Raw genomic sequence first — 24238 nt, forward strand, 5'->3', positions numbered from 1 at the left:
ATAATGTATTTTAGGAAAAATGTCTTCTTTCCCTTTCAACTTAAAATGTACTTGTTGAGAATAATGTATTTTTGTGTATCATTTGCCACGGAGGTAGAGACCTCATTTACAAATAAAATATTTTGTTTTGATCAAACTCTCAACAAAGGTAATCTTGTACATTTTGGGTATAATTCTTTCACCTATCAATCTTGTTTAAAAATTACTCTATATATTGCACATCATAATCTCTATTCTTGTTAGTTTTTACTTTTAGCATTGTCAGGTCGCTAACCTAAATTCTTGTTACCCTCACTTACTCTAATTCTAAGATACTGCCTTGTAGTGCCCACCTTTCACTCCTGTACAGCAAAGTTGTCCACATTGGCCTCATGTGACATACCCATTTTGGCCCAGAACTTCTACAAATTCAGCGTTTTATCTCTAGCCACTATTTCTTTTCTTCTGTCTTCTGCCCATCTGATGGACCCTGGACGTGATTTGAGCCGGTGGTCAGCTACTCGGATGGACACCACTTCCGCATGATGAGCTGTCTGTTCACCAAACCAGCAGTGCATTTATGCCCTCTGCCAGCTTTTGCTACACACGCTCCTGCAAAAGAACAATCGTCACTTGTAACTAGGCAGGGCCGATGACCTTCGATGTTAGGCCCCTTAAAACAACAAGCAAGCAACAAGCTGTAACTAGGCAAATGTGTACATATAAAGTGGAAATTACATACGAAAAGCTATGGCTTCTGAACAGCATATTTTCACTGAGAGCTCACAAGCAGCTAGTAGAATTCTTAACCAGACATTCTCTTTTTGACCCATTGCAATCTGGCTTCAGAAAGGGACATAGTACTACGACTGCACTTCTTCGGGCAACAGATGATATAAGACTAGCAATGGACAAACGGCAGGTGACGATACTGACACTCCTTGACTTTAGTAGTGCGTTCGACATGGTAAATATAGACATACTATTATCCAAGCTACGCTCTGCATATCGGCCCGATAGCCCTTAATTTTTTTTAAGTCGTACCTTACAAATCGTCGCCAGTGCGTAGTGGTAAACAATCAAAAATCCCAATGGGCTGTAAAATCATCCGGTGTCCCTCAAGGGTCTGTTCTAGGGCCCTTACTGTTCGTCTTGCATATTAATGACATATCTTCCACACTTCAGTATTGCAACTACCACTTATATGCTGATGATATGCAGATATACAAACACACCACTACAAACAATTTACATGAAACAGTTCAGCATATTAATTCCATTATTGAAAGGCTTACTGCCTATGCTAAAAACAACCACTTAATCCTAAATCCTTGTAAAACACTAAGTATTATCATAGGAAACTCTAAATTATTGCATGTAATAAGCAATATCAATCCTCCTCCAATCATAATCAATGACATTGCTGTACCGTACCTTAAAAATGTAACTAATCTTGGAATCTCCATCAATGAGAATCTAACCTGGAATGAACACGTAAGAAACGTATGTAGAAAGGTTCATGCAGCTCTATATCCCCTGAAACATCACAAGAATTCTTTTCCTTAAAAACTTAAATTAAAATTAATGCAAGCACTACTATCCCCAATTTTATACTACTGTGATAAGGCACTAGTCAATCTAAATGCTGAACAAGCTTTGAGACTTCAGCGAGCACAAAACTCATGCATACGATTTGCCTTCCAACTGCGACATGTCGCTCATGTTACACCATATTTCAAAACATTGGAATGGCTACGCATAAATGAACGAAGGAATTTTCACCTAATGACACTTGTTTACCAAGTGCTCTCAATGAACACTACTACTTACCTCTCTTCTCATTTTAGTTTCCTTTCCTCATTCCATGAAATTAGTACCCGTTCTGGTTTCCTACTTGAAATTCCACTAAGTCGAACGAATCCCTACAATAATTCCTTTTTAGTTACTGCATCGAGACTCTGGAATACACTCCCTATGGACATTCAGCACCTTACTTCGTCTCATAAATTCAAATCTGCCTGCCGAAAGATTTTCCTGGGACCATAAAACTGACTTGTGAGAGTCATTGTGTTTATGTTGTGTGAATGGGTTTTCTTCATTATTTATTATTATTATTATTATTATTATTATTATTATTATTATTATTATTATTATTATTATTAGTAGTAGTAGTAGTAGTAGTACTGTCATGTTAATTGCTGTACTGATTTGTAGGCCTAACTTAGTCTTAGAATTATCTGTCCATAGTATTATTTCTTTTTAGAATTTCTGCGTCTTACTTTTATGTTTTACATTTTTAAATTTTATTTTTTATAGTGGTTACGCATAAGAGAGCGCCGTGAGCCCTAACTTCGCCACAAATGTAAGTCAGGAATAAATAATAAATAAAATAAACAAATATAAAAGCATACATCATCATAGACTGTTATGCCTTCCAACATTTACTCTGCAAGCCTCCATGAATTTACTAAATGCCTCCACATTCCTCTTTTTGTAGTTACCTCTGTGGCCTCCTTTAGTTCTATACCTCTTACCTTTAAATCATTAGAAAATGAGTAACCACAGTCATCTTGGTCTCCCTCTACTTTTCTTACTCTCCATGACAAGAGTCCATTATTTTTCTAGGTAACCTATCCTCCTCCATTCGCCTCACATGACCCCACCACCAAAGCCAGTTTCTGCATACAGCTAAATCAACCGAGTTCATTCTTAACTTAGCCTTTATTTCCTCATTCAAAGTACCTTCCTGCCAGGGTCCCCACCAGTTTGTACCAACAATCATTCTCACTACTTTCATGTTTGTTACTTCTAATTTATGAATAAGGTATCCTGAGTCCACCCACCTTTCACTTCCGTACAGCAAAGTTGGACTGGAAAAAGACCAGTGAAAACAGTTTCATCCTGGAGCAGACTTCTTTCTTACAGAATACTGCTGATTGCAACTGCAAGCTCAATGCATTAGCTTTGCTGCATCTTAATTCAATCTCATTCACTATACTACCATCCCACGTCGCCATAAGACCTATCTGTGTCGGTGCGACGTAAAGCCCCTAGCAAAAAAAACTACCATCCTGGGAGAATACACACCCAAAATCTGAATGTCATCCTGACATTCAGTTCTCTTAGGTTTCTTCCCTACCAACATCACTTTAGTCTTGGAAAGACTTATTTTCATATCATGTTCGTTACACCTACTTTCAAGATATTAGGTTGCAGACTTTCAGTACAGTCTGCTGTCCAGCTCCATGGCTAAATGGTTAGCGTGCTGGCCTTTGGTCACAGGGGTCCCGGGTTCGATTCCCGGCAGGGTTGGGAATTTTAACCTTAATTGGTTAATTTCGCTGGCACGGGGGCTGGGTGTATGTGTTGTCTTCATCATCATTTCATCCTCATCACGATGCGCAGGTCACCTGCGGGTGTCAAATCGAAAGACCTGCATCTGGCGAGCCGAACTTGTCCTCGGACACTCCCGGCACTAAAAGCCATACGCCATTTCATTTCATTTCAGTCTGCTGGCATAGGCCAATAGCTTAGTACATTTCCACCCAACTAAATCCATCCCTACAACTTTATATCTTTCAGTAGATGATACATGTCAACTATGAACAACAAAGGTGATAAATTACAGCCTTGTCTTGAATTAAGAACTCATTCTACCATCAATTCTCACTGCAGCCCAATTGTCAGTATAACAGCATTTGATTGTTTTCAATAATCTACCCTTAATACCATAATCCCCACGACAGCTAACAACTTTTCCATCTGTACTCTGTCATGTGTCTTCTCTAGATCTACAAAACATAAACGTAACTGTCTATTCCTCTCATAGCACTTTCAATTACCTGTTGCATTCTGAAAATCCTATACTGACAGCCCCTTTGTGGTCTAAAACCACAATGGTTTTCATCCAACTTAATCTTAAGCACTGATTGTACTCTCCCTTCCAAAATGCCAGTGAACATCTTGTCTGGTATCAATGAAGTACTCCAATAGTTGTTGCAATCCTTCCTGTCACCTTGCTCACAGATAGATGCAGTTACTACTTTCATCCAATCGAAAGGTATCTTACTAATATTTCATGCCACCTTCTTACTCTGTGAAACCATTTCATCCCTGCCTTCCAACTGTACTTCACTCTTTCATATCTAATTTCACCTAGTCCTGCTACTTTATGACAATAGTTTATTTACCACTCTTTCTACTTCCTCAAGCGTAATTTCACTGACATTATTGTCCTCTCCATGAACTGAGTTGAACAAATTTGCTCAGAGAAAAGTTTTAAAATTGAAGGAAATAAGTGTGTCAGTTAATACCATTGCCCAATGAACTGAAGATACTGGGGCTAACATTTCCAGCAGTTAAAGGACAATGTTAGTGGTTTTGAGAGTTTTTCGATTTGTGTGGACAAATCAGCATATTTTATGAATACCATTCAGCTGCTAGTATTTATTAATGGTGTCAAAATAATTTTGAAATTACAGAGGAATTGTGAGCAGTTCACAGCTTAGAGAATACCTGTATTGTAAAGATTTTTTTTTTTCAAAAGCAGAGAAATGTTCATGAAACCTTGGATTAAAGTGGAAAAACCTTCAATGGTTTACTATTAATGACAAATGCAACATGTGGGGTAAAAATTAGTTTGTTCTGGAATATCTGTAAAACCATTCAAGTTGGAGCAGAGGAGCCAATGCTTCTCCACTGCATAATTCTCAACAGGCTCTATGTGATAAGTCTTAAGAATTGTCTGAAGCGATGGATTTTGTTGCAAGTACGGTAAATTTCATTCAACTGCATGCAGTTATAAATCGTCAATTTAAAAACTTTCTTGCTGACAATGAAAGTGAATACCATTATGTACCTTACCAGTGTGAAATCTGTTGTATTAGCAGAGCCAAAGTCCTGAAAGGATTTCTTGAACATGCCAAGAAATTGATGTATGAGAGAAAACACCCAGTGGCTGTTCTTTTGGATGGTTTCTGGGTATGGAAATTAGCTTTTCTTGTTGGCCTTACAAAGTAGCCTATATAAATTTCCCAAATTTAAAACTTCAGGGAGAGAATTCTTTTACTACTGATTTGTAAGCCTATGTGAAAAAATTCAAACAAAAAATTAATTTTCTTTGAGAAACGGTTTTTTCAAACTACTTAATTAATTTTCCTTGATGTGATAGTATACAAAATGAATATGATACAATTACACCATTTCCAACTATTTTTGTTTCAGAAGTTTTTTGCATTTTAAAGGAGCAGTTCTAGAAAAGATTTTAAGATGACAATGATGCCTCAGGAAACCACAATTTGTTTCAAAATCCATTCGTATGAAAATGAACTTTTGCAACTTGAGTTTCAGTTGGAAGTGATATATCATTCTTTTAATGAAATGTGTACAAAGATTTTTTTTAAATAAAATAAATATCTGGAGCTATTATGAAACAACGCCTGAATTTCAAAAAGCTGAAGAATTTTACTCATGCTATGTTTTCTGCATTTGGGTCAACATATCTATGGGGGAAAATACATTCCCACAAAACAAAGTATATAAAATTCAAATACTGCACTTCATTGTTAAATGAATATTTGAATTCAATCTTGTTAACTGGAACAAATAAATCTGAATGAAATCTGAAAAACATATCTACCAAGCAGTTCCAGATGAAACACTAAATTTTAAGTCCTTGAATGTTGTTCAAACAAATACGGTATATACACCAATTGAAATTTTTGTATACAATCTGCAAAATGTACAAAAAAGGACTTGAAAATTATTTCCGGGATGACCCTTTCTAAAGTGGCCTTCTCTCTCTTTCTGCCTGGCCAATATGGCCTACTGACAAGAGAGATAGAGACACTGGAAGCTTACGCATAACATTCGAAAACACGTGTCAAGTAAATTTAAAAAAGTAATGAGAATGAACATAGTAAGTAAACAGTTTCTTTGGAGAAAGATAATACAACCGGCCAAGAATATGCCATGCTGAAACTTTAAAAAATTACCACCTTTCATGCTTTCAAATTTGAGCCCGATTCTTCTGTTTCAAAAAAATAATCTCTGGCAATACCCATGTTCACTCATTAGTGCACTGTAAGTTATGCCAGATAAGCAAGATCTCACAAGCTGCTATCCCTTCAGACAAGTCCCACAATACCCTCCACTATTCTTCCCTGTTCTTTGAAAGACTTGCTACTTTCAGTACGATACAGACTAACAATAAGTGACGTAGTGTTGGCTACTGAATACATGATTCAAAGCAGTGTATCAATTCATTCAAGTTTCCAAGTGAATCGATTCACAGGAACGGCGAGCACACAGCACACGATTCAACTGACTCGCAGCAGACAGTGCTGAGATGCGCAATCACGGATCATTGAGACACACCCCACACAAACGGCTCATTGTTGACACACTGGACATTACATGTGATGAATATCATTTTTTATCCGTATTGATGATATTTGATTAGATTATATTAATTTATTAATTTGACCATCTAATCACAATTGTATTGATTAGGTGGTTAAATTAATAAATTAAGTTTATCTACAACCAAATGACGTGCTGATCCGTAAGCTGCACTGCTCTGGTCTTCTCAATAAAATATGTGCCCTTTGAGAATGCATGAGCATTGTGGAATCAGCCTCCCCCTACTTTGTGCTGCTAAGATCTCTCAAAATATTTTGTTGGTGCATTTAGCTTTCATTTGACATTTGGAAGCCATGTAAGAACATAGTATCCCGGAATGACACCAACTCCGATCATGGGCAGACTCACTAGCCCCTAGAAAAGAGAATGAGCCCAGATGAAGCCAAGGAAATTGACTTTATCTCCAGGTGCCAGCCTAAACACGATATAATGATGTCGCCAGCTGGCCGGCGCAAGCTTCCTAGTGTTCATGCTGAGAACTGAGCAAGCCCAGCAGTTTACAAGGTCAAGTCATGATGAGCTCCAAGATCTTAGACCACGTTAGTGATGAATCCAGAACACATGTGTTCAGTTCAGTGCGATTAGATGTTCACTGATCATGGATATTTTACAGTAAGTGAAGTTGAGAGTACGCATTCAAAGAAAAGAGTGCTGATAATGGGAAAGATTTTATCTTGTTATTGATGACAGGGGGCAGAAAACAGAATTTGTGCAATGCAAAATAGGGTAGTGCTTCTTATGAAGCTTAGACATCATCATATTAGCACGGCATAATTGCACTTGTTCTCCTTTAATTCAGGTGAGAGTTTCATGCAGTCATGTTATTCCTAGCTCTATAAAATAAGAGGCCCATTTAATGTTGTCAGGTTCAGGGTAAATGACTCTGGTAAAGTAAATGCATCTGGGGTGTTACTGCACTGGACGACAGTTTTCTGGCGATTTCATGAAGTGGCTGATGACATTTATTACTCTGTAATATTGGCAGTTCGTGACGCAATGTTATTCTTGTGCCACAACTACTGATAGATGGACGTATGATACCAAAAATAATAATTTTATCTCCCTCAAGGTTCACTAAATTAATGAGTGAGTAATAAAAAACAGTTCTTTTAACCTGCCTCTTCCCCAACTCACCAAAGTCTACATTATGAAAGAATTAACTGATTAATGTGCGACGTTAGGAAGTCAGCTGCCAGATTTACAAAGGGTTACATTTGCAACAGATCAAGGAGCAGATATCTGGAAGGCTATAATGGTTCACAAAGGTTTTTCATGAATTCCTCGTGTAGGGAATTTTTTAAATACAGTTTTGCGACACACATTCCAAGACACATAAAGTTGTGGTTTATTTCAAACGTACAGGTTTAGTCATAGCGAGCATACTTTGTATCAGGATCTAGAAGCAAGATTGAATACCGAGCTGATCATCTGTACATAACCAGTACCATAAAATTACTGAGGTCCTATCGTCTAAAACTGCAGGCAACAAAGAGAAAGTAGAAGAAGTGAGACAAACTGGAAGCAATCAATAAGGAACTCATGAGTTCCTAGATTTAGGCCTACTTCCCACAACCTTTCAAAGGAGCCAAAGGAGCCATGGATGATTTAGAAGGAAATGGCAGTCTAACAGTACAAAATGTGCTCATTTGGTTCCATCACCTTGTTAGTCATTGTAAGCAGGCACCTAATGACAAAGCACCACTGAAGGAAATGAAGCCAAGAACACAAAGTCCATCAAGATGAAATTGGAGATACATTCGTATAGCAAAATGGCAACATTTCTACCTCCATGGTTTTGCCAGTTAATGATCTGTACCTGAGAAAGAGGAAGTTCTAAATGAAGCCACATTCTTGTGTAAGCATTTTAGTGAAGGTAAGTAAACGTATTAGTTCTTCATAGTTGAAAAATGTGTTATCAAAACAGCCAACGAAACATCTACATGTATCATTGTCGCTGACCCCTTTTTCTTGTTTGATATAAAAGCATGAAGAATAAAAGGGGCTTCAGAGCTCTAGCAAAGAATCACCCAAAAGTCCCTTCCTTTGCGAGAAACGCCTGTGGATGAAGTTGTTCTCTGGATGGCTACTGTGTAGAAAGAACCTGGATATGAGAATGACATTTTAGTGGTCAAAATATATTTTGTATACCAGCAACAAATGGAGCTAGCAAGAGCATCTTCAGTCACACAGGCTTTCTTATAAATGAGAGGTGAACCCATATAGATCCCGAGCATGTCAGTGACCTGCTGTTCCTACAAAGTAACATGAAGCTAGAGCAGGTAAATGTACTTCAGTTAAATATTGTATTCTTATCCTACCCAAATACAAATAGAACACAACGTAGCAATGTTCAAACGCTTGAACCTATGGAACTACTATCAAATGTATGTTTTTCTCTTTTAGAAAGGGAAAATGATCTCTGGTTCTGACGTTGTGAGCTGGAAAAAGCCTTAAAGATAATGGAAAAACATTTGCAAGACACATTAATACTGACTTCATATGACTGGCCACTGATGCAAATGAACTCAGTATACAGTATACCAAGGGCACTAGGAAAGTTTTGCAATACGCAAAAACAGTTGGCTGGACATTCCTGTTATGGTGAGGGATGAAAAGAGGGGTGAAAACCAGTCTAGAAGACAGCAAGGCGCGACCTTCACACCAGTTTTTACCAAGCAGTGGGACTGAAAGCAAGTTAAGATGTAGGTGTGGTCTAAAGGTGAATATCGCGCAATTATCTGCTAACTAACTAACTAACTAACTAACTAACTGACCCACCCTTGAGAGGGGACCAATGCTACATGACTCTTTTAGTCAACTTCTACAACAGGCAGGGATCAACTCCAATACTCAGACCTTAAGCTACGTTCGATTGTTCCAAGTGGCCGAGCATGTTCAAAACATGGGTTCCTTGTTTCCGTATTCACTTGGTGTAATTTCCTGAAAGTTGACTACAAACATTAGTTTCCTTGTAAATTATAAGTGCTTGAGTGTATTCATATATGAGCTGGTGTACATTTAGGATCTGTAATTATATGCAGCTATACCAAATGAATGGAGAGTTGCTATAGTAGCCCCTGTATATAAAGGAAAGGGTGATAGACATAAAGCTGAAAATTATAGGCCAGTCAGTTTGACATGCACTGTATGTAAGCTTTGGGAAAGCATTCTTTCTGACTATATTAGACATGTCAGCGAAATTAATAACTGGTTCGATAGAAGGCAGTACGGTTTTAGGAAAGGTTGTTTCACTGAAGCTCAACTTGTAGGATTCCAGCAAAATATAGCAGATATCTTGGATTCAGGAGGTCAAATGGACTGTATCGCGATTGACCTGTCTAAAGCATTTGATAGGGTGGATCATTGGAGACTACTGGCAAAAATGCAATTGGACTAGACAAAAGAGTGACTGAATGGGTTGTTATATTTCTAGAAAATAGATCTCAGAGAATTAGAGTAGGCGAAGCTTTATCTGACCCTGTAATGAATAAGAGGGGAATTCCTCAAGGCAGTATTATTGGACCTTTATGTTTTCTTATATTTATAAATGATATGAGTAAACAAATGGAATCAAAGGTAAGGCCTTTTGCGGATGATGTTATTCTGTATAGAGTAATAAATAAGTTACAAGATTGTGAGCAACTGCAACGTGACCTCCGATAATGTTGTGAGAATGTGTGTGTTCTGAAATGGTGCTGTACACTTAACCCTAGAGCAGGCGCGTGGGGGACAGGCGTCACCCAGGTCATTACTACTTTATGCCATTGGTATTTCATTTGTTCCAAGCCTGCGTAACTTTTAGTAGCTTCCGAGAATATGTCGCCAACAATACCTAATAATTCTTCTCTTGACTGTTTCATTTTTGTGGCAAGCAGGATCAATTTAACATCGGTGGATGACAGGTGTCCCCCACGCGACCAATGGTACATCATTTTTTTGAAATTCTTCTTGGTGAGTAATAATAATTCAAAAATAAAATGGACCGAGCTCGATAGCTGCAGTCGCTTAAGTGTGGCCAGTATCCAGTATTCGGGAGATAGTGGGTTCGAACCCCACTGTCGGCAGCCCTGAAGATGGTTTTCCGTGGTTTCCCCTTTTCAGACCAGGCAAATGCTGGGGCTGTACCTTACATAAGGCCAGGGCCGCTTCCTTCCCAGTCTTTCCTGTCCCATCGTCGCCGTAAGACCTATCTGTGTCGGTGCAACGTAAAGCTAATAGCAAAAAAAATGTACTCTAACCTCATCATTAGATCATGATGTATTGTTATAAGACTGTTTCTGTTTTTTATATGATCGACAACATTTTATTGCTACCATGTCCGGACCTAAAAAAACAGAGGACTGCAAACTCCGTGGATCCTTCAGTTATAACTGATTGGCTAAATGAGTCATTTAGCGAGGAGGAAGATATTTCACTTGAAGAAAGCGATGATGGGGAAGAGGACGCAGTTATTGTTAGTGAACATTACACCAAAACAGAGGAAGAAGACATGGAAAATGAAGCGAACGTGCCAGATAAAACAGGACAGAATGTATCAGACATTTTACACAGGTAAGAACGGAGAAAAGTGGAAGAAAGAAAAACCTAACCGTAACGTGCGAACTCGTAGCTGGAATAAAACAACACATTTACCAGGTGCGAAGGATACTGCTAGAGATACGAACACTGAACTTTCAACAATCTCATTTTTCCTAGACGACACAGTTATAAAAATGATCACTTTCTCCACCAATGTTTATATGGACACAGTAAAAAAAAAAAATTTTACGCGTAACAGAGATGCCAGACCAACCGATGAGGTAGAAGTACGATCGTTAATTGGCCTTCTCTATCAGATAGGTACCCTTAGATGTTCCAGGAAAAACATTCATGATTTGTGGGACAACAGCAAGGGCAATGGCTTGGAATCGCGTTATCTTACCATGACAGACAAGAGATTCCTTTTCCTTCTGAGATGTTTGAGATATGACGATATAAGAGACAGAACTGATTGCCGAGTAATTGATAAATTTGCACCTATGCGGGAGTTATTTGAACTAATGGTGAACAACATCCAAAAGTACTTTTCTCCCAGTGAATACCTAACAGTGGACGAGCGTCCGGCTCCATGGCTAAAAGGTTAGCGTGCTGGCCTTTAGTCACAGGAGTCACGGGTTCGATTCCCAGCGGGGTCAGGAATTTAAACCACAATTGGTTAATTCCACTAGCACGGGGGCTGGGTGTATGTGTCATCTTCATGATCATTTCAACTTCATCACAACGCGCAAGTCGCTAACGGGAGTCAAATCAAAATACCTGCATCTGGTGAGGCGAACTTTTCCTTGAACACTCCCGGCACTAAAAGCCATACGCCATTTCATTTCAGTGGACGAGCAACGATTGGCTTTTCGTGGCAGATGTTCTTTCAAACAATTTAATCCCAGAAAATCTGCGAAGTATGGGATTAAAACATTTCCTTTGGTTGATGCCAAAACTGCTTATACAATTAATCTTGAGAAATATGTAGGTGCATAACCAGAAGGTCCATACATACGGAGCAACACTGCACAAGACATTGTTTTGCGATTAGTTGAGCCAGTGCAGGGAACAAATAGAAATATCACCGGAGATAACGGGTTTTTCATTATTCCCTTGGCTAAAGCCCTTCTAACAGATAAGTCCCTGACACTTGTCTGTACAGTACGAAGTAACAAGAAGGAAATTCCGAAAGAGTTTTTACTGTACAAGAGAAGGGAAGAAGACTTCCCTCTTCGGATTTCAGGAAGAGTGCACACTTGTGTCATATTGTACTAAAAAGAACAAAACTGTTTTGGTAATTTCAACAATGCCGTAGACATGGACACAGGTGAACAAAAGAAGCCAGACATGATAAGCTTTTATAATATGACTAAAGGTGGGATTGGTTTGGTGGACCAGCTCTCTCAGAAATATGATGTTGCTAGAAACACACAGCAATGGCCAATTCAACTTGCTCAATATTGCTGCAATAAATGCATTTATTATTTTCAAGACAAATCAGAAGTTTGAAACAAAGATGAAAAGGAAGGAATTCCTCAAAAACATGCCTTGGGAAATGATTAAACCCCAAATTCAATGCCGACCAATGTTTCCACAAATACCACATGAGATTAGAAGACGCGCTCGGATTTTACTGGGGACGGAAGAGTGTGTGCAGTTGGAAGACCGCCATGGGGCTAAAGGTAGATGTTATCTGTGTGGCAGATCTCGTGATAAAACCACTAGAAGATGGTGCTTGAAATGCAAAACGTTGGCCTGTGCGGAGCATCTGAAAGATATCCGTATTAGATTCCTATTACATTGTTACTCTCTATTTTTGGAGAACACGTTTTATAGAGTATATTTTCAAGTAGTATTGTAAGGACTAATATTTGAAATAGAAGACAGACAGTCTAAACCAAACGCTTGGAAACAAATTTCAAATTGCTTTTGATTTAATATCTTTATATAAATCCAATAAATCATATTATCAGTGATGAATCTTATCATTAGTTTATTTTATGGAGAAGAACCTCACATTATTTGGGGGACACCTGTCCCCCACGCGACCAAACATGTTACAAAATATGACACGCCTGTTCCGGGCTTAACAGGCTTTAAAGTCAAACTACGATAATGCCTCTCATAAAACTACTTTTAAGTTTCCTAAGGGTAAATAAACATTAAGGGAGAAGTTGATTAGGAATATATATCGTGACTATTTTGAAGTCTATGGTAAAATAGAAGTGTACATACACCATTATGAGAACAAGTTTTAGGTTAGGGAAGACATTTCTCTCATCTGAAATGATTAAGCTATTCATGTTTCTCAAGAAAAAAGTAAATAAATTCATAAATAAATATATGGTAATGGATATGGTGATGTTCCATTAGTGTCTACGTGCTTCAAGGTGTTTAGAGATTTAGATGTAAGTGTATTTTACAAGAATCTGTGCCTGCCTGCCTGCCTGCAGAAAAATTTGGCTGGATCCTCGAGTATACCAAAACCTACAAGTGTGAAAGATGGAGCAAGCTGGAGAATTTGGTGAGTTGTCTTGCCAATTACTGTGATGGAACTCTATCTCTGAAAGAATGACTTCACTGAAGTTTGCATTCATGTTTCACACTGGGGAAGAACCTAGTTTATATCTTAATTGTCTGAATGTTTCATTACCAAATTTACCATTATTATGCGAGATGCTGTAATGTCATATGGCAAAAAATGTTTTAAGATTTTCTAGAAAGAAAAGCATAGTATCACCCTGGGCTGTTAACAGTGTTAGCATCACTTTGGGTGAACTTCCCTTTCATTGGTTTCTGAATGTTAGAAACAGTCTACCACTTTGAAACTAATTTAAAAACTGGACAGTCCCATCAGAAACTGCAACACCCTTACTTTTAAGCATATCCATTGCTACTATGTTTCTGGTATCAAATACGCTCAGTGCAAGAGTAACACTGTCTCTTATAGCAGTGAGATACAGTGCATTTCTTGACAAGTTTGGAACCTGTTTTAATTCTGCACCCCCCCCCCCCCAAAGGAATATGTCGGTAATACGAGGGTCGAGTCATAAGTCATGGCAACTATTTTTTTCTCGCGAACAGGAGACAACACGGAAAATCTAAGATATGCATTTGAAAATATAGCGCATGTACTTATGCATAGTGCCTGAAGACAAATTCTGACTGCAGGAGATTCTCGTAGGAAAGTGACAGAACACAGGCCATGGGTAAACGTTGTTTTATTATGGTATAGACAGCAAATACACAAGACTACGCACAAAGGGTAGGTCTCCACTGGTTACAGACCTTCGAAATAATCACCCAAGGTTTCCAATGTGCGTTACCAGCGGTGGGGCAGGCGCTGAATACCATTTGCTGCATGTATATCGCTAACATGTGACACCTCTCTCCGAAATGCTGTTATGATGTCATCTTTGTTAGCAAACAGTTGTCCACGTAATGGCTTCTTGACTTTGGAGATCAAACCATAGTCACATGGGCTCAGATCAGGTGAATAAGGCGGGTATGGAAGAACCTCCCATCCCCACCGTTGCAAGCGATCCTTAATGATGGCTGCTGTGTGAGCTATCACGTTATTGTACAGGATTATGGCGTCCAAAAGATCTGGATGCTAGAGTCCAGCGCCCGACCTCGTGTAAACACTGATCGATCACCATTATCCGTACATCTTTGTCCATGGACACTGGACAGCCTGGGCGAGGCAAATCGGCAGTTGATACTCTACCTCGTTTGAACGTCTCCACCCACCTCGCCACTGTTCCATAGGGCATGGCATACACACCTAATGTTTCCTGCAGCTCTGCATGGCATTGGCGTGCACTTCTGCCGCGGAGAACTGCTATTTTAATATACGATCGTTGCTCCTGCTTGTTGAGTTCCACTTTGTGACGCTCTCACTCACACACTGAACTTGGGGACATGCTTAGACCCACACTATTGTTTACATACACCGTCTAGTGGCATCATACGCAAGTACATACCGTACGTTTCCAAATGCATATCTTAGATTTTCCGTGTTGTCTCCCGTTCGCGAGAAAAAAAATAGTTGCCATGACTTATGACTCGACCTATGTATCAGTTACAAAATGTACGCAAGTGTTATCAAACATATTTGTTAACTATTTCAAGGTGCTGCATGAAAAAAAAGGGTCCACGAAAATGTCAAAGAAACCAGAGAACCAGGCACAAAAAAAAAAAACCCCTAACTGAGGAACTTTGAGTTAAAGTAAGCAAACACAAGGAGTTAAAACTCTCTGTTTGTTTTACAGTTGGCTTAATGTTGCACCAACACAAACAGGTCTTATGGAGATGATGGAATAGGAAATGACTAGGAGTGTGGAAAAGAAGCAGCTGTGGCCTTAATTAAGGTACAGTCCCAGCATTTGCCTGGTGTGAAAATAAGAAACCATGGAAAACCATCTTCAGGGCAACCAACAGTGGGGAATTAAAACTCAGCAGCAAGTAAGGCAAATAATATTTTACATTCATTTACTGTTCTGTAGCATTTGCACCAATTTCCCTTGGCTGGAGATGAGTCTAGCTTGATAATCTCCATCCACCCTTAAACCTTTTCTTGACTCATTCCAGGAATATTCCAGCTCCCAACTTCTCACCAATTGGCTCTGCTCTCTAGTATCTTTGTTAAAATATTTGACTGTCTCAGGAACAAAGGGCAACAAGTTATGTTTTCGTAGATCTCACAAGAGAGAACAAATTGAGGAATTTAACAATTTATTTTTAAACATTCAAAATGTTATAACAATTAATTTTACAGTGAAAACAAGAAGAGTTAATGTTATTATTTAATAAGTGAAATTTCTAAATAATCAGCTTGTTGTTCCCTTTCACTTTCGGGCTGTCCATTTATTCTAGTAGAACACTTACATGTGATTCTAGTTGATTATATGCAATGAATAGTTTATGGTATAATGCTTCTTCATTACATGCAACAGTAATTTTCCCTATGATGTTACATTTATCATGTTAAATTACCACCAGTGGTATAATACATATGTAATAATTTCATGTTAGCCAAGGGTGGTGTGAATAAAAATGAGCAGGCACTCGCAATGTGCTGAATCAAAGCTGCCGGTCGGTAGCAATCACTCACAGCAGACCTGCGACTTTCAGCACACACTCCAGTCTCTGGAGTAGCAGAGTGGGCGCTCCAGATTTCTGGTGAATAAAGATCAAGCAGGCACTCATTCCAGTTAGCGCTTGCTCATGTTTCCTTCAGATAATTCAGTAGGTGGCTCCAAATTATAGTGTCAATTTCACTGGTGGTTCCGATGAAAAAGAAAATGTTATAAACATCGCACAGAATCGTATCAACTTGATTACAAAGTGTTATACAGCTCCAGAAAGGAGCATGCTGAATGGGAAGCAGAGCATTTCCTTGGACACTCTGAAGAAACAAGAGGTGGTGCACTAACAAACAAAGAAAAACTTCGAATCGTGTTATGTTGGTGACCGTGGGTTTCAGAGTGGAGTTGAAGACACCTCAGAGCACTGTGTCAAAACATTTTTGCAGGTTTTAACATGAACAGTAATGAAAGCAGATTATTAGATAAAATTCCAACAAATGTTGCTCAGATGCAGGAAGAACAGGCTAGGTGGCAAGAACGTTTTAGCTTCCCTTATGCTGTCGGAGTTGTAGACTGTACTGATGTACAAATAAAGAAGCCACATGTTGATGGGAATGACTACATTTACAGAAATGGTGTCCCCAGCATTAATGTACACACTTGCAATGGAAAGGAAGAGTTCTACCAGTGTAGACTCTATCCGTGACTCCAGAATTTGAAGGAACTCTCATGTTTGCAGAGTTATGACACCTCTGTTGGAAGTCAAATGGATGACAACTCCTGCAGACCTGGCTCCTTAAAAAATACATTCAACTGTCAATATACTATTTTCATCACAATGAATTTTTGTTATTTATGTTACACAATTTTCCTCTATTAATGTCGTAATTTTCAGGCTATAATTTGCCTACCTTTCAGAAAGCTGATGGTAGGGTTACTCTCCCCCTGCATCAGATTCATCAGCCGCTTCTCCCATTATTTTAAAGATATGAGTTTGTTTCCAGTACACTTGAAATCTACTTTATATTTCAGTCTTGTTTTCATGTTTTTTAAAAAATTTTACCCAAAGTTGTTAGCCGGAAATATTTAAGTTAAACTTAGCAAGTAGTTCACACTGAACTACATTTATTGCACTGGTTTTCTTGTGCTTCTTATCCAGTAACTGTGAATTTGAAAACAGAATTGCATGTTCCTTTAAAATGGAGATAAAAGCAGACTGGAATTCCACATTGTCTTTTGCCATGTTGAGCACTGAACTATCCGGAAGTCATCGAAGTGTTATATACATGGCACGTGCATTACCTTGACCAATGACACTGGGTGGCTGCTCCAGACACACTAGTTAATGCTATGCTTCCACTCTACATTTTTACTCATCGCAAATGCAGAGTGGAAGCTCATCAGCAAGCAGACACTCAGTGAGCACACGCTAATGTGCTTAGACTAATTTTTATTCACACCATCCAATACCAGCAGCCAGGCTACTACGGCCACCATGTTTCTTCTATGTTGCAGTCTTGAGTGTTGGAAATATTCATGAACCCTCCCACCCACTGTGGGTCCAATTCACAATAGGGAACGCATGATCTGGGGTTTTAATTAAAAATGTGCTAATCTGATTCAAAATTTCATGCAGAATTCAAAAATGTGATCAGAATGTAGAAATATTAACTCCAAATATGATAAAAATCCAAATTAAAGTACGGAAATGTCACGTGACGCAAGTACGCGATCTCGTTGGTCTGACATCGTACAGGTTGGTGGTACTGGCTGACGAAATAACATAGTGTGCTGTGAGAAACAGGATACCCTTCACGTATTTCTACTTTATGTTAGTGTCTGGTATAGTCAAATTCGATGCCTATGCTATTTTGCTTTACGTCGCACCGACACAGATATGTCTTATGGCGACGATACAATGCCTATGCATTGTATAATAATCTGAGTGTTATAATTTGGACTTAAAATGAATCCTGCGCAGACAGTGAGACAGAAAAGTTATAAATGGTGTATAGTTCCGATGTGCACTAATGCATCGCATACCACCGTGAAAATATATATTAATGTGGCAAAGGCCGTAAACACAGAAGAAATGGATCTTGGCGAGCCGGAGAAATGCCGGTGATATATCGGAGAAATCTAGGAAGTTTATTGCTGTGAAGATCATTGTAATGTAAGGTAAATTTGTTTAAAATTTTAATCACTTTTCCACGAGTGCTATTCCAATGGTAAAACTTTAAAGTTAAGTTTATGATGCTTTAATTAAATTCATCAATTACATCTTAGAATCTGAAAGTAATAAACAGTGCATGAGTTAATGTTGATTATTAAATTATTCTTCAAACCTAACCCACGTTTTGCTTGATCCATGTCAAAGTAATAAATCAAAGGGTTTATGAACCAAATTGACAGCTCTAATTATACACATTTATCTTGACATGCGACAGTTACTATTTTATTTATTTATTTATTTATTCAAGAGCTTACATTTGTAAACAAATTTTGGCTACAGCTAAATACTCTATAATATAACAAAATATAGGTGTATACCGTACATCATGAAAGAAAGCAACAGGAATGGAAATCTCTACAAAACCAGTTCTTGTCGGCTAGGGTGGTCTCTGTCTTATAAGTTAACTATGCTCTGTTATAATACATTGACTGACAGAGCAAATGCAACACCAAGAAGGAGTGGTTCGAAAGGGATGAAAGTTGGGGAAAAAACAGACACGGCACGGACGAATAATTGATGTTTATTTCAAACCGATATGCAGGTTACAGAATGCGCACGGCATCGACTCAGTAGGATGTAGGACCACCGCGAGCGGCGATGCACGCAGAAACACGTCGAGGTACAGAGTCAATAAGAGTGCGGATGGTGTCCTGAGGGATGGTTCTCCATTCTGTCAACCATTTGCCACAGTTGGTCGTCCGTACGAGGCTGGGGCAGAGTTTGCAAACGGCGTCCAATGAGATCCCACACGTGTTCGATTGGTGAGAGATCCGGAGAGTACGCTGGCCACGGAAGCATCTGTACACCTCGTACAGCCTGTTGGGAGATGCGAGCAGTGTGTGGGCGGGCATTATCCTGCTGAAACAGAGCACTGAGCAGCCCCTGAAGGTACGGGAGTGCTACCGGCCGCAGCACATGCTGCACGTAGCGGTGGGCATTTAACGTGCCTTGAATACGCACTAGAGGTGACGTGGAATCATACGCAATAGCGCCCCAAACCATGATGCCGCGTTGTCTAGCGGCAGGGCGCTCCACAGTTACTGCTGGATTTGACCTTTCTCCACGCCGACGCCACACTCGTCTGCGGTGACTATCACTGACAGAACAGAAGCGTGACTCATCGGAGAACACGACGTTCCGCCATTCCCTCATCCAAGTCGCTCTAGCCCGGCACCATGCCAGGCGTGCACGTCTATGCTGTGGAGACAATGGTAGTCTTCTGAGCGGACGCCGGGAGTGCAGGCCTCCTTCAACCAATCGACGGGAAATTGTTCTGGTCATTATTGGAACAGCCAGGGTGTCTTGCACATGCTGAAGAATGGCGGTTGACGTGGCGTGCGGGGCCGCCACCGCTTGGCGGCGGATGCGCAGATCCTCGCGTGCTGACGTCACTCGGGCTGCGCCTGGACCCCTCGCACGTGCCACATGTCCCTGCGCCAACCATCTTCGCCACAGGCGCTGCACCGTGGACACATCCCTATGGGTATCGGCTGCGATTTGACGAAGCGACCAACCTGCCCTTCTCAGCCCGATCACCATACCCCTCGTAAAGTCGTCTGTCTGCTGGAAATGCCTCCGTTGACGGCGGCCTGGCATTCTTAGCTATACACGTGTCCTGTGGCACACGACAACACGTTCTACAATGACTGTCGGCTGAGAAATCACGGTACGAAGTGGGCCATTCGCCAACGCCGTGTCCCATTTATCGTTCGCTACGTGCGCAGCACAGCGGCGCATTTCACATCATGAGCATACCTCAGTGACGTCAGTCTACCCTGCAATTGGCATAAGGTTCTGACCACTCCTTCTTGGTGTTGCATTTGCTCTGTCAGTCAGTGTAATTATCATAATATTAATGAAATAAATAACATAATTGCACACTTCAGTGAAAATACATTACTGGTACTGCAAATAACAGTGATGTTCGTGTTTAAAATATTGTCCAAACTGAACCTAAGTTTTAGGTTATACATGCCAAATCAATAAACCGAAGGGTAAAAATCACAGTACTCAAAGGCATTTCTATACTGAGTGATTAAAATGTCACCAAGACACTGTTCTTGCTTGATATGCTCAGCTTATGGAAATCTAAATGTAATTAATGTTATCGTATTGGCTTTATGTCCTACTAACTACTTTTACGCTTTTTGAGATGCCGAGGTGATTGAATGTAGTCCCACAGGACTATTGACAGAAGGCTAATGTATTTGAGCACCTTCAAATACCACCAGACTGAGTCAGGATCAAATTTGCTAAGTTGGAGTCAGAAGGCCAGCGCCTCAACCGTCTGAGCCACTCAGCCCGGCTTGTGAAAAACTGGATGAAGTCATACATTTTTCTCCAAAGGTTCTACTCATTAGCAAAAGACTTTAAAAGATTTTAGGCCTAGATGTAGTGTTTGCTAAGTTTATTTACTCACCAGAAGATGCAGCTCAGTCATGATATTCTACATTCTATGCAGCACTGTTCCTTATCCAGCATTAATCAGACTGTACTTTTTTTTAACTGACTTGTGCTCAGGACATATTTTGCGTTTTACTATGCATTTCCCACTTCATCGCTTCACTTTAACATAACCTAAAGCACTGTCACCAATTTTATCTGCCAGCACTCCAACATGAATGTAAGCTAGCGTATTGTTCAATATATATGGAGAAAAATGAACTACACATTTAATGTTTCTTTTTCATGTGTCTCGGAAGTGGGAGGCCAGTTGCCCCAACCATAAATCAATATTTATCAGGAATGGTAGATTTTAGAACTATAATATTGTATATTTTTATGTTAGTGCTGAAGTCCGATTTGTTCCTTTATAATGGTGAAAGCCCGAAAATGTAAAGTTATTCTCTAATATGGGAATCAATCTAGAAGCAAATGGCAAAGGTGATGTAAGAGATTTCTATCCATGTTCATTGTAATCCTAATACTATGAGTTACAGTAGATTGCACGTAGGCTATATAAAAGATGCCACTTACCAATTTGCTTTCGATCTGCGTATTTCTGCAGCCACAAAACAGTCACTATTTTTCAAGAATGATAGCATCTACACATGGCAGATTGTCTGACAGTGCTTTTTTGAATCCTTCTTATAGCATTTTGAAGTTATTTGCGATCACGGATAATAAACATTCCGCTTTTAGTAACAGCTGATGCACAATGGCTGGTAGAGCTGGATGCGGTGCTGGATCGTTACATCACAGCCAGCCGCTTACGTCAGAGGACGTTTTACTCTCCTTCCGGAAAGATAATTTTAAATATTTTTTTTCTGGATAGAAATATTGAAATACCGGTATTAAATGTGTGAAGTTTAACTTATATGCAATGTTGTGATTGAATTATTATGTATTTACATTTCGGCCATAAATTCAAATCTACATTTCTTTTCTGATATGTTAAATATCCAAATGTCATTTGCCATTCGATTGTTGTTTATTTCTCGCGGACAGCGAGTATAATTTGTCTCATAATTCGCATCACAATTGCATGTCAATCAGTGGTATCCAGCAACAATCTATGTAGAGCTAACTGATGTAATTGCCGCAATCAAGCGAAGTAACGACAGTTCCAAGACATCCCAAGTGGTTCTTGCCGTGTGCTTGGGAGTAGCCCAGTGATCCTCCAATCAGCGTTCAGACCACGGATGGATACGTATGGATACATGATGGACTGTATAGAGCTTTCCTTGCTGATATCCAAGTGCTTCCTGTATCTTGTCCTTAATGACATGTCAAGTATTGTCGATTGTCGTTTGCAAAACCCAAATGGCTCTTAAGGCAGTTCTTCATTTAGTAGCTCTGTTAACCTGTTGATGACGTTTGTGAAGTTCTTAAAAGGTGTACATTCCAATCCTATACCCACATACATATTTGGATCCCTCACGTCCCCTTTTCCTTTGTTCAGGATTTCAACTACTGAATTCCTTCATCTATCGGAGATGACTGAAGGTGCAAGACACTGGTTCATAAAATTGGTCCACGCTTTCTTTAATAATGTGGCTGTCATCTGGAGATGTTTGTTGAAGATCTGGTCTTTTCTGCAGGCTTTACCTTTCTTGGATTGTTTGCTGCTTTGATTTTGCTTGTAGTGAGCAGAATGATATCCATGATGTCACTGCTCGATTCTTTTACTGGGTCAGGTCTAATTTCCTTCAGCTGCAATATAATCTGGATATGGTTCTTCCAGGTCTCCGTAAGTATTTGCCTTGGGTATATTGGCTGCCTCATTCGAAAGATTTTAAATGGATCTCGTTCAGCTGCTTCTATTAATTTGATTTCTTCTAGGGCAAGATAGGTTTTCCTGGTGTTTTTCAGTATCTCCTTGTATTCTTTCATTTTCACTGTGCTCTCTTACAGGTCTCGTGGTCATTGCGATTTCTTTGCTTTATGCAATGCTTTTAGTGCAATATTTCTTACTTCACAGCATTCAGTCTTGAACCAGGGTTTGGTTCTCCTTTGGTTGCACTCTCTTGGTTTGGGTAGACCGTGTATTGTTTCTTCTATCTCCTGAAGTGTCTAATTTAGGTTCCCGTCAAATACATACTAATTACCTAATATGGGCTTTCCGATATCACCCTTCCGAGATTACCTTCATTCATTTTCCTGGAGAGATGATTTTGTTGGTCATGTGTTTCTTGAAAATAGCTTTCTTGTTCAATGGTTATGAGTGACAGGGAAATGCTTCCTAATCGTGACACTGCCTATCACTTCCTGCTTTGTACAGTACATGTTCCCCACGTTGCTGAAGAAGATATCAATGGTACTTGAACAGTTCAGGCTATGATACTTCTTTATCATTGAGATAGTAGTGTGAGGCATTCTCCTGTTAACCAGAGTGATTTTCTGATTCAGCTGGTCTAATCTACCATCTAGCCTTGTTTCTTAGTATGATATTTCTAAAAACGGACTCTTTCTTCCATTAGGTATGCCTTTGGTGCCAAATTCCAGACTGCCAGAAAAATTTCAATTTGTTCACTTCACAGAAAGGTGACTTCTGGTCTTGACACATTCTCCCTTTTGGACTTCCTAGTGTACCTTGTGATGCTAGTGTATATACCACATAGTGATTAGGTCTATTCCATGATTTCATAAGGAGGATTTCTAGTAATATGATGTGTACCATTAATATATTATTTTCTAGCATATTAGAAGCATTTGCAAGGACTTCTACATTCCAAATCAAGCATTTCAATTCAGTTTTTTCTTGCATTGTTGCATTGCCCTATTCGACTCCTGGATTGACTGCCAAACAGCACTGCTGTAACTGATCTTGGGGAAGCTCCATTGGGTTTAGCAAAGCTTTGGGCTAGCCACTCAATTTCATTCACTCCCATTTTGACAGATCATTTGGTTGTGGCCTTCACTTTATGAACGGGAGCACTGTCATGTTGGAAATGAAAAGGGCCAGCTCCAAATTGTTACCACAGGGTAGGTAGTATGGAATTGTCCAATACTGCCTGATAGGCTTTGGCATTCATGGTCTGAGGAACTAAAAGCAGTGAATCATGACAAAACCATGCAAAATAGGCCTGCACCATAATGTCATCACCAAAATTTCAGAATGGGAGCAGTGCACTCTGGTAAATAATGCTTACCTACCATTTGCCAAGTCCATCACACTGCCAAGATGTCTATTGCGATTCGTTATGCCTCATGATGGTATCCCATTGTTTTAGAATCCACAGGCGAAGTGTATTGCACCATGGTAATCACAGGAGAGGGTAGAAGTACTAGTATCACTTCCAGATGCCAATCAAAGTCTGTGACCATGGTTTCTAATGAAGCCTGCTGGTTTGACAATCTCACACTGAAGGCATAAATGCCCTCAATTTGTTCACTGCTTTGGCTTTCCTGGTTGAGGTGAGGAGTTTTATAACTCCCTGGTGCTTCCTTTTAACCACCACCTTTTAACCATTGCATGTGGTATCTGAAATTTAGCAGAAAACTCATAGATGAAATGATCGAACTGGTGGGCACTAACAGTATATTAATGCCCCTTTCAACT

At 39.5% G+C, this 24238-nt stretch overlaps 1 long non-coding RNA gene across 6 annotated transcripts in view; it reads right to left on the bottom strand.

The window, feature by feature from the left end:
* LOC136863202 (uncharacterized) overlaps nt 1-24238 on the bottom strand; it is a 165066-nt gene that overhangs the window by 136679 nt on the left and 4149 nt on the right. For all 6 annotated transcript variants that reach the window (XR_011017780.1, XR_010859169.2, XR_010859172.2 and 3 more), the window contains exon 2: nt 333-591. This is a non-coding gene — a long non-coding RNA (uncharacterized lncRNA). The remainder of the gene's footprint in view (nt 1-332; nt 592-24238) is intronic.

The sequence above is a fragment of the Anabrus simplex genome, chromosome 2 (genome assembly GCF_040414725.1).
Source record: "Anabrus simplex isolate iqAnaSimp1 chromosome 2, ASM4041472v1, whole genome shotgun sequence".
In the NCBI taxonomy this organism is placed as follows: domain Eukaryota; kingdom Metazoa; phylum Arthropoda; class Insecta; order Orthoptera; family Tettigoniidae; genus Anabrus; species Anabrus simplex.